We start from the raw sequence: 9,678 nt of genomic DNA on the forward strand, positions 1-9,678 counted from the left end.
GTTTCTACTCTCTTTGTCTTCTTTTGCATTTTTTTATTCATTTTTTCCTCTACTAACCTCATAATGTACATTTTTTATTCTTTAATGGTTACCCAAAGAATTTAAATGAAGATACTTAAGGTTTCATTATCTAAAATTAATAAGTTTATCTTTCTCCTGAAAACTGTAGGGATCTTAGAACACATTTATTCCAGAACCCTTTGCCCATATACATGCTATTATTGCTGTTTATGTTATCTCCAACTTAGTTTTTATCTTTAAGGTGTTTCATATTTTATTTTATATGTAGACATCAATGTTTTCACACATTTGTCTCCTATTAACCACTTTCTCAACTCTTCCTTTCTTACTGTGTGTCAGATGTTCCATCTGGGACTCCCTTTTCTTCTACCAGAAGGATTTTTTAAATTGTCTGTTAATGAGAATTTTCTAGTGGAAATCAATTTTTGTTTGAAAATGTCTTTTTTATTTTACTCACAGTATTGAAGGATACTTTTGTTGGATGTAGAATTCCAGATTGACAACTGCTTCTCTCGGAGCATTGAGGATGCCATGCCATTCATCCGATACTTCAAATCAGCTTTATCTCTAGCTACATTTTATATCTTATCTAGATGTTATAAATTTTGCAGTTTTAGTATCACATACATAGATATGACTTTATTTTTATTTGTCCATCTTTATATAATTGGAATTCTTAATTCTGCAGATTTGAAAGACCTTCAGCCATTATCTCTTCAGATACTGCCTCTGCTTCATTTTCTCTGTCCTCCATCTAAAACTACTGTTATGACATTGGGCAACCTCCAGTCCATAACTACTGACAAATATTCTCTCTATGAGGAAACTGATCAGGATCCTCTAAGCTCTTGTACAACTAGGCCCTATCCTTGGGCATGTCCCAAGCCAAATTTTAGCAAGAATTCTATTAAGTCAGTTTAGCCAAAAAACCCCATCCTTAATATCTGCTCACTTTCAATATCAGACCAAATTCCTCAGGCTTGCCTTCAACAAGAATCATGTTAGATATGTGTAGCAGAATCCCTCCTTATTCTGGTGTTTTCTCTTAGCAATTTTCCATCTACTGACCCTTCCCTCTACTCATACACTCTGCTCCTTGACTATTAATTTTCAGTTTTCCTTGTTGTACTCAAAGTTGAGACTAATCTTTTTACCCTACTGTAAAACCCCATTTCAGTAGTTTCCATAATCACGATAGTCCTGAATAAAGCCTGCCATGCCATTTTAATAAGTGTCAGAATAATTTTTTTCTGTAGCACCACCTATGTAGTGTGAATTTTGTTAGCAATGTATGTGAGGAGCAGCTCGTACTTATGAATTCTGAGAAGAGATTTCTTTTCCTCCTACACTCAGTACCAGAGTTTGAGACAGGCAATTTTCTTTAAGGATAAAATTTACATTTAGACTGTAGATACAGCCCTGGTCATCAACATAAAGAGGCGACATGTTTTGATATTGGAGGTATTGTTGGTAGTCATCACAAATGTGAAGACTGCCTTTAGAACACCCCTAACAAATACCTATTAAGCTTCAAATTTGCTGTGACACTTCAAGAAATGGGAATAACACTTTTTTTAAGGCAGCCCACCCTGTTGTTGCTGGAAGGCTATGATTTTTATGAAATTCTATTTAAATTGTATCCAGAATTACTCTCTGTCTAACTTGCATTCATTGTATTTTGTCTTGTCTCCTAAATAACGTATGTACTTCATATTTCTTTCAAAATGGAAACATATCACTTTCTCTCTATATAAATGAATCAAGTATTTTTAAAGCACCTAGCAGAGTTCCTAGGGAAAACAGGCATTCACAATGTTAGTTCCCCCTCTTTAACCTTCTTCTTTTTAAAATATATCCTTCTCCTTATTCCTCTCTATTTCCTTCTCTCCTTCCCTCCACCCCCCTCTCTCTCCCTTCCTCCTTTCCTGGCACAATCCTTCGAAGATACATATCGCATACCTTCAAGTCCTTCCTTCCTTACAATTTCCCTCACACCTCCCCTCTATGACGTGATTTTATGACTTTTCACCATTCTGATCATTTCTTTCATCACTTCAGTTTTCCAATTACCGTCTTGAAATGTAGCTCAGAGTGCTGAAGAAAGCACTAATGTCATTTCCTCCATTGCTCTGTCTATCATGCTGCTAACAGTATAAAGCTTCACTGGGCAAAAGCCAGTGTGCCAAATCTAGGTTGCCTTACAATGAGCTTGAGGTCCTTCAAAACCCTCGTGAGATTTCCACATAAATTGCTTTTAATTAAAGACTCCAACATTCAGTAACTACAATTGTGCAATCACATATTAGCCTAATGTCAGGGTTTTATATATATTCCTGTTAAGTTGTACCTTACACTTTCCACCTATAATTTGAGCATACCAAATTGTTTTTCCATCTTGATTTGATGATTTTTCCCAAGATGTACCAACAGGAAATTTGAAAAATCTGCTTCCCATTCTTTTGTCCAATTTATTGAGTAAGGTTTTTACATATCCTTTTAGCACACCCACCATATACTCGCTTACTAATAAACATTATCTCAATGCATTTATTTAACAAATTATGACTTCCCAAACTTTGTTACTATGTAAACAATCATGTCCCATGCTGTCAGTAAATGTGTATTAAAAGGTTTAATCAAATGCCAAACAAAATTTATATATGTAGTGTTCATCTGATCTGCCAGTCTGGAAACTACTTTTACACACACAAAAACACTATTTTAATTTTTTCATGACATTCTAAGTCAATTCATCCTCATTCCTAGAAAATGCATCTTTATTTAAATGCCCATAAACCATCTGTACAAAAATATTTTCTAGAATTTGCCTAGGTATACTTTAAATTTATTTTATATTTAACAGTAGGATACGAAATCCCCCTTTTCCGTGTCTGAAAATCTGGAACAACATGTGCCAGTGTTTTGATATCTGGCAGATGTTTTGTACCCAATGGATTCCTAAAACCTACTGAGATACTTATGTTCCCATCTGATGAATATATTTTCTCAGTACTCTATAACTTAAATCCTCTGAATACAGGTGCTTTGAATTCATTTATGAGCGTCTACTATCTGACTGTTCTAATTGGCATCTCATGTTGTAATTACCCTATAATATTTGTAATATCTGTTCCGTCCCTTCCAATTTGAAGATAATTCTACTAGATGGAGAAGTTAGAAGAAAATAAAGCTTGTATAGTATTTTTTTTCTCATCTGCCTTCACTGACTTTATAAGACATTGAGTTTATCCTTTTTTTATTATTTACTCTGTTCATATACTCTAAATTATCTTTAGTTTCTTTAATTTTTTTCACGTTTGAATACATTTTTGCAGTTGGCCTGATGAATTTCAGTCTCTAATATTGATGATGCTTTTTGATGATGTGCCCTCTATTTCTTAATTTTAAACCTTAGTTTATCAGCAGTTTTATTATTTGGGAAAATTCTTTAATAATTGGCTGCTTCTTTTCCTCATATGTGTTTTATAAAACTTCATTTTAAGACTTTCCCTTCTTGGGCCACAGTATACTTTAGAGTGTCTTATCATGAGAAAAAAATATAGTTCTTCTCGTATTAAAAATTAATATGATTTCCTAAATCCTAGCATACATTACTCAATTCTTTACAGTCAGACTCACTAAAGTTCTTTTAAACTCACTATGTTCTTTTAAACTTTCTTTTACTTCTACATCAGTAGCCATTCCTTCTTTAACTCCAGAAACAAGTATAGATAAACAATAACCTTTGCTCCTTTTTCTAAATTCTGAAATCAATTTTGGCTAAAGATTACCATTAAAAGTTTCTGTTATGTCCTTTTACCACTTTTTAGTGGGGTTGTTTACTTTTTTCTTGCTGATTTTCCTGAGTTCTGTATAGATTCTAATTATCAGCCCTTTATCAGATGTGTAGCATGCGAATATTTTCTCCCATTCAGTAGGTTGTCAGTTTGTTCTCGTGATAGTTTCCTTGGCTATGCAGAAGCTTTTTAATTTGATCAGGTCCCATTTATCTATTTTTGTTATTGCTGTGATTGCTTTTTGGGTCTTCTTCATAAATTCTTTGTCTAAGCCAATGTCTATAAGAGTTTTTCCAACATTTTCTTCTAGAATTCTTATAGTTTCATGCTTTAGGTTTAAGTCTGTTATCCACCATGAGTTGATTTTTATGAGAGGTGAGAGATGCAGATCCTGTTTCAGTCTTCTACATCCAATTCTCCCAGCACCATTTATTGAATAAGGATTCTTTTCCCCAGAGTGTGTTTTTGTCTGCTTTGTCAAAGATCAGGTGGCAATATGAGGAGGGATTGATATCTGGGTTCCCTGTTCTGATCCATAGATCTATGTCTCCGTTTTTGTGCCAGTACTGTGGTGTTATGGTTACTATAGCCTTTTAGTGTAGCTTGAAGTCTGATAAATTGATGCCTCCCAATCTGTTCTTTTTGCTTAAGATTGCTTTTGCTATACGGTGTCTTCTCTGGTTCCATACGAAGTGTAGAATTATTTTGTCTAGATCTGTGAAAAATTATGTTGGTATTTTAATAGGGATTGCATTGAATCTGTAGATCACTTTGGATAGTATAGATATTTTAACAATGTTGATTCTGCCAACCCATGAGCATGGTATTGTTTTCCCCTGGTTTATGGCCTCTGCTATTAAGGCAACAAACATATGAAAAAATACTCAACATCTCTAATCATCAGGAAAATGCAAAGCAAAACTACAATGAGATATCACTTAACTCCAGTGAGAATGGCTTTTATCAAAAAGTCCCTAAATAACAAATGTTGGTATGGATACGGAGAGATAGGAGCACTCACACACTGTTGGTGGGACTGCAAACTAGTACAACCTCTGTGGAAAGCAATATTGAGATTCCTCAAAGAGCTAAAAGTAGAACTACCATTTGATGCAGCAATCCCATTACTGGGCATCTACCCAAAGGAATAAAAGACATTCTATAAAAAAGACATCTGTGCTAGAATGTTTATAGCAGCACAATTCACAATTGCAAAGATGTGGAAACAACCCAAGTGCCCATCAATACATGAGTGGATTCATAAAATATGGTATATGTATGCCATGGACTTCTACTCAGCCACAAAACACAATGGTGATCTAGCACCTCTTGTATTATCCTGGATAGAGCTGGAGCCCATTCTACTAAGTGAAGTGTCACGAGAATGGAAAAACAAGCACCATATGTACTCATTATCAAACTGGTATTAACTGATCAGCAAATATGTGCACATATAGTAACATAACATTCATTGGGTGTCGGACAGGTGGGAGGAGAGAGGAGGGGATGGGTATATTCACACCTAATGGGTGCGTTACGCACTGTCTTGGGGATGGACATGCCTGAAGCTCTGATTTTGGTGGGGCAAAGGCACTATATGTAAGGTAAATATTTGTGCCCCCGTAATATGCTGACATAAAAAAATAATAAATAAATAAATAAAGGATACCATTAGAGATACAAGTAGTTGGTATTTTTTAAATTAATGATTTGTTTTGCTGCTGTGATTATCTATATTTTATAAGTATCTAGACTATCTGTAGCTTATTTATTTCCTGTTTTCTTTGTTCTCAGTGTAAACTTGCCTCTAGGCTATCAGCCTCTACCCCTAACCTACCCAACATGTTCTTGAATTTTTATACAGATAAATGAAATTATTTTAACCTCTGATGCCAATTTGTTTCCAATTTTCATATTCAATTCATAAATGGTGCCACAAAAGTTTTAAGCATACTCATGAAAACATAAATTTTGTTATTTTAAAACCAATCTTGTTACATCATATATACTACAGGTACTAAGACACAGATATATCTACCACAAATGTCTTATAAGTATATACCTATGGCACATATATATATAACATATGAATGTATATAAGTCTTGTTCTATCATCTTTAGTTTCACTCTAATTATCACTAAAATATTTTCTACAATTATTTCTTCCTTTGTACACAAATTTGTCCTGCATAGTATATTGTTGTCCAGAGTAAGGCAGGATCGTGTCCTTGTCTTGGTTTCAAATTTCACCTTAATGCTTTGATCAATTCAATATATTGCCTTCCAAAAGTGTTCATGCTAATTTTCTAAAGGGCCCCTTGACTCTTGGCTGTAGACTAGTACTCAATGTTCTAGTCATGTATGAAATAATTTTCCTCAATGTCAAATATATATTATTTAAATTACAAATTCAACAAACATACAATATGTTCTGGGGATGAAATAATGTCAATATTAACAGGGCTTTTGCCCTCTTTGAGTTCACACTCCTGTGAGGGAGACTGATGGTAAATGTCTAATCACATACACTGATTATACAATTATGCAATGATTATACAATCATTATACAGTGATTATCAGTAATTATACCAGAGCTATAAGGAAATAGGCAAGGTGATATCAAAGGAAGTGATTGAATAAGAGGAGATTATATTAGACAAGGATATGACTACCAAAATAGATCTCAAGTGGAAGAAAGGATTAAAAACAAAATTATTGTTTTTGTTCTGCTCTGTTTCCTTCCCATGATTTTAGAGAGACTAGGGATACATATGTTCCAAGGTGAGTCAGGTGAAGCCATCGGGTTTGAAAATTTTTAGGAGTGTTCTTGAATACACTACCAACAAAGAAAACAACCACCATTGCTGGATCTACATCTATTTCCACATCCATATTAGAGAATCAATAGCCAGGAAAACCCATCTTTTCTCCATGAGGCTGTTAGAAGAAGTTGCTTGTATTTAACATGTGCCTATTTGCTTATCTTAAGTTTACCTCAGGTACTTGTTGCTATTATTTCCTCAGAATATCCAAATTTACAGTCCTGTATAATGGGTAAAAATGTAACTCAAATACTGTCTTTTTCCTCTCCTTTTATTTCTTCATTATGTTATTTCATTTATCAGCCTTTCGACACTGACTTTGGTTTTCTTTTACTCCCCTAGGCTCTTTGTTTCTGTAAATTCTGTTCCATCTTTTCTAGTAAAACTCATCATCTTTTTTAAAAAGTAAAGATGGCCAGGAGTGGTGGCTCATGCCTGTAATCCTAGCACTATGGGTGGCCAAGGCAGGAGGATCACTTGAGCTCAGGAGTTCGACACCAGACTGAGCAAGAGTGAGACCCCATCTCTACTAAAAATAGAAAGAAATTAGCTGGACAACTAAACATATATAGAAAAAAATTAGCTAGGCATGGTGACGCATGCCTGTAGTCCCAGCTACTCGTGAGGGTGAGGCCTGTAGTCCTAGCTACTCAGGAGGCTGAGGCAGTAGGATTGTTTGAGCTCAGGAGTTTGAGGTTGCTGTGAGCTAGGCTGATGCCACGACACTCTAGCCTGGGCAACAGAGTGAGACTCTGTCTCAAAAAAAATAAATAAATAAAATAAATAAATAAATAAATAAAAAGTAAAGGATCGTGAGTACATGTGGTGTTTGTTCATTATTAAACTAGAACTAATCAATCAACCCTCATGTGCACATATGGTAGTAAAACTCAGAGGAAACCAAGCAGGTGGGAGGGGGGATGATGGGACAGGTAAATTCACAACTAACGAGTACAATGCACATTATCTTGGTGATGGGCACACTTATAACTTTGACTCAAATGGCACAAAAGCAATTAAGGTAACCAAAACATTTATACCCCCATAATACTCTAAAATAACAATAACAATAATAATAATAATAACATAAAGGATAGATGCTATTCCTCAAGATCACTAACTATAGTCACAGTACTTAGTGATTTTTTTTTCTCCTCTTAGTCTAGTATGGAAGGCTCACAGAAAAACATCTGCACCAGTGCTTCTGTGTATCCCGACCCTCAGAGGATAACCAGTCAGGTGACTGAACCAGAACTAAAATCTAGTTTTCCAATTCCAAGTCAAGTACTCTTTCCAACAAACAACAAAATGTAGTGGAGAGTTAGTAAGTTTACAGATTATCGGAGTTCATACTGAAACTTAATGTTTGAGATCCCCCAAAGCTGTTTTCATTAGCTTATAGACAAATTAAGTACAGTGGTGATTTACAAACTTTATAAATTTTGTGCAACATTGGAAATAGTCACAAGGCCAAAAAAAAAAAAAATCAACATATAATAATTAAAAGAATAAACCAAACATCTGGTGAAAGTTCTAAAATTATTATAGTTCAACCAATTATGATGTCAAGGTGTAATTTTGAGTGGTTAATATGATCATAAATTAAAAGCCTTAATTATCTCTCTTAAGATGTCAACCACTTTATATTTCATATTTATTACAACATACTTGTTATATATCCCTGGATATGGATGGGTACTGTGCATATCAAACACAAAGGCACAGAGATTTTTCCCAATTTATCGATATTATAAAGAATTATTTCAAAACTAAACTTTTTTATATTTTAACAGTGGAAATATGAAGTTCTATAAATGGTGAGATGATCATTTCTCACCTATAAGAAGCACTAGGTAAATTTATTATTTTATAGCTTTGAAGATTTGGCATAAAATTTTGATGCCAAAATGTACATTTTTGGTATGATGTATATTATTTTCTCAGGTTATGTTTCTAGCATACATTTAAGGAATTTTAGTCATAAGTACAACTTTCAGTAAAATAATAAAGTACGTTATTTCTTATTGAATGATTAATAAAGGAAAGTTAAAACCTTTGTTTCACATTATGAATAAAAAAAATTTATTGATTATTTTTGCCTAGAGTTCTCCCATCTTTTCAGAAAATCAGGAGTTATGATAGGCAAATGTATGCCTGTAGAAAAATTGATTTATTGTTTGTTTTGCATGGTATTATCTCTTCTGATTTCTCTCATTTTATTAACAGAATGGCAAAGCAGCATATCAAAGTGACTGGTGTTCAAACTAGTTGCATGTCAGGATACTCACTGGAAAAGACAGAATGACCGAACACTCTTCTGTCATTTCAGGGGGCACAATATGCAGGCAGCCTTTCTATAGGCCATTATTTGCAAGTATGCAAGGGCAGCTTGTATAAACTTTCTTTAACTTATTTTTCTTGCTCCACTTTATTCAGCTAAGTCCTACCCAAAAGAATATGGTTCCTGTAAGTCAAAAAGATCAAAAGCATTAGGATGCATCAGGTGAGCAGGTACACTGAAATATAAGTTTTCTTCCTGAGTACTGACAAAATTTTCTCAATATTGAATCTAATACTAGTAACCAACCATATGTGCATATTAATCTTTGCAATTTTTATGTTTTATGATAGCATAACTAATTAATGTTACATATCCATTATGGAAAATTAGAAAATATATGGTAAGCAAAATAATAAAATAACATACTCATAATATAACTAAGTAGAGATATCATTTTAGTGTATATTTGCAGTGAACTGAATAGTCATGTTCCCCGAAATTCACAGGATGAAATCCTAACCTCCACGCTGATGGATGATATTAGCAGGCAGGGCTTTTGGGAAGCTCTGCCTTCATGACTGAGATTAATACTTTCATCAAAGAGTCTGTAGATAGGTGCCTCACTCCTTCCACCATGTGAAGACGCGATGAGAGGGTGTCATTTATGAACCAGAAAACAGGCTCTCAAGAGACAGCGAATCTGCCAGTACCTTGATTTTGGACTTAACAGTTTCCATAATTGTGAAAAATAGATTTT

This window comes from Propithecus coquereli, unplaced genomic scaffold (assembly GCF_000956105.1).
Source record: "Propithecus coquereli isolate 6110/MARCELLA unplaced genomic scaffold, Pcoq_1.0 Scaffold224, whole genome shotgun sequence".
NCBI lineage: Eukaryota > Metazoa > Chordata > Mammalia > Primates > Indriidae > Propithecus > Propithecus coquereli.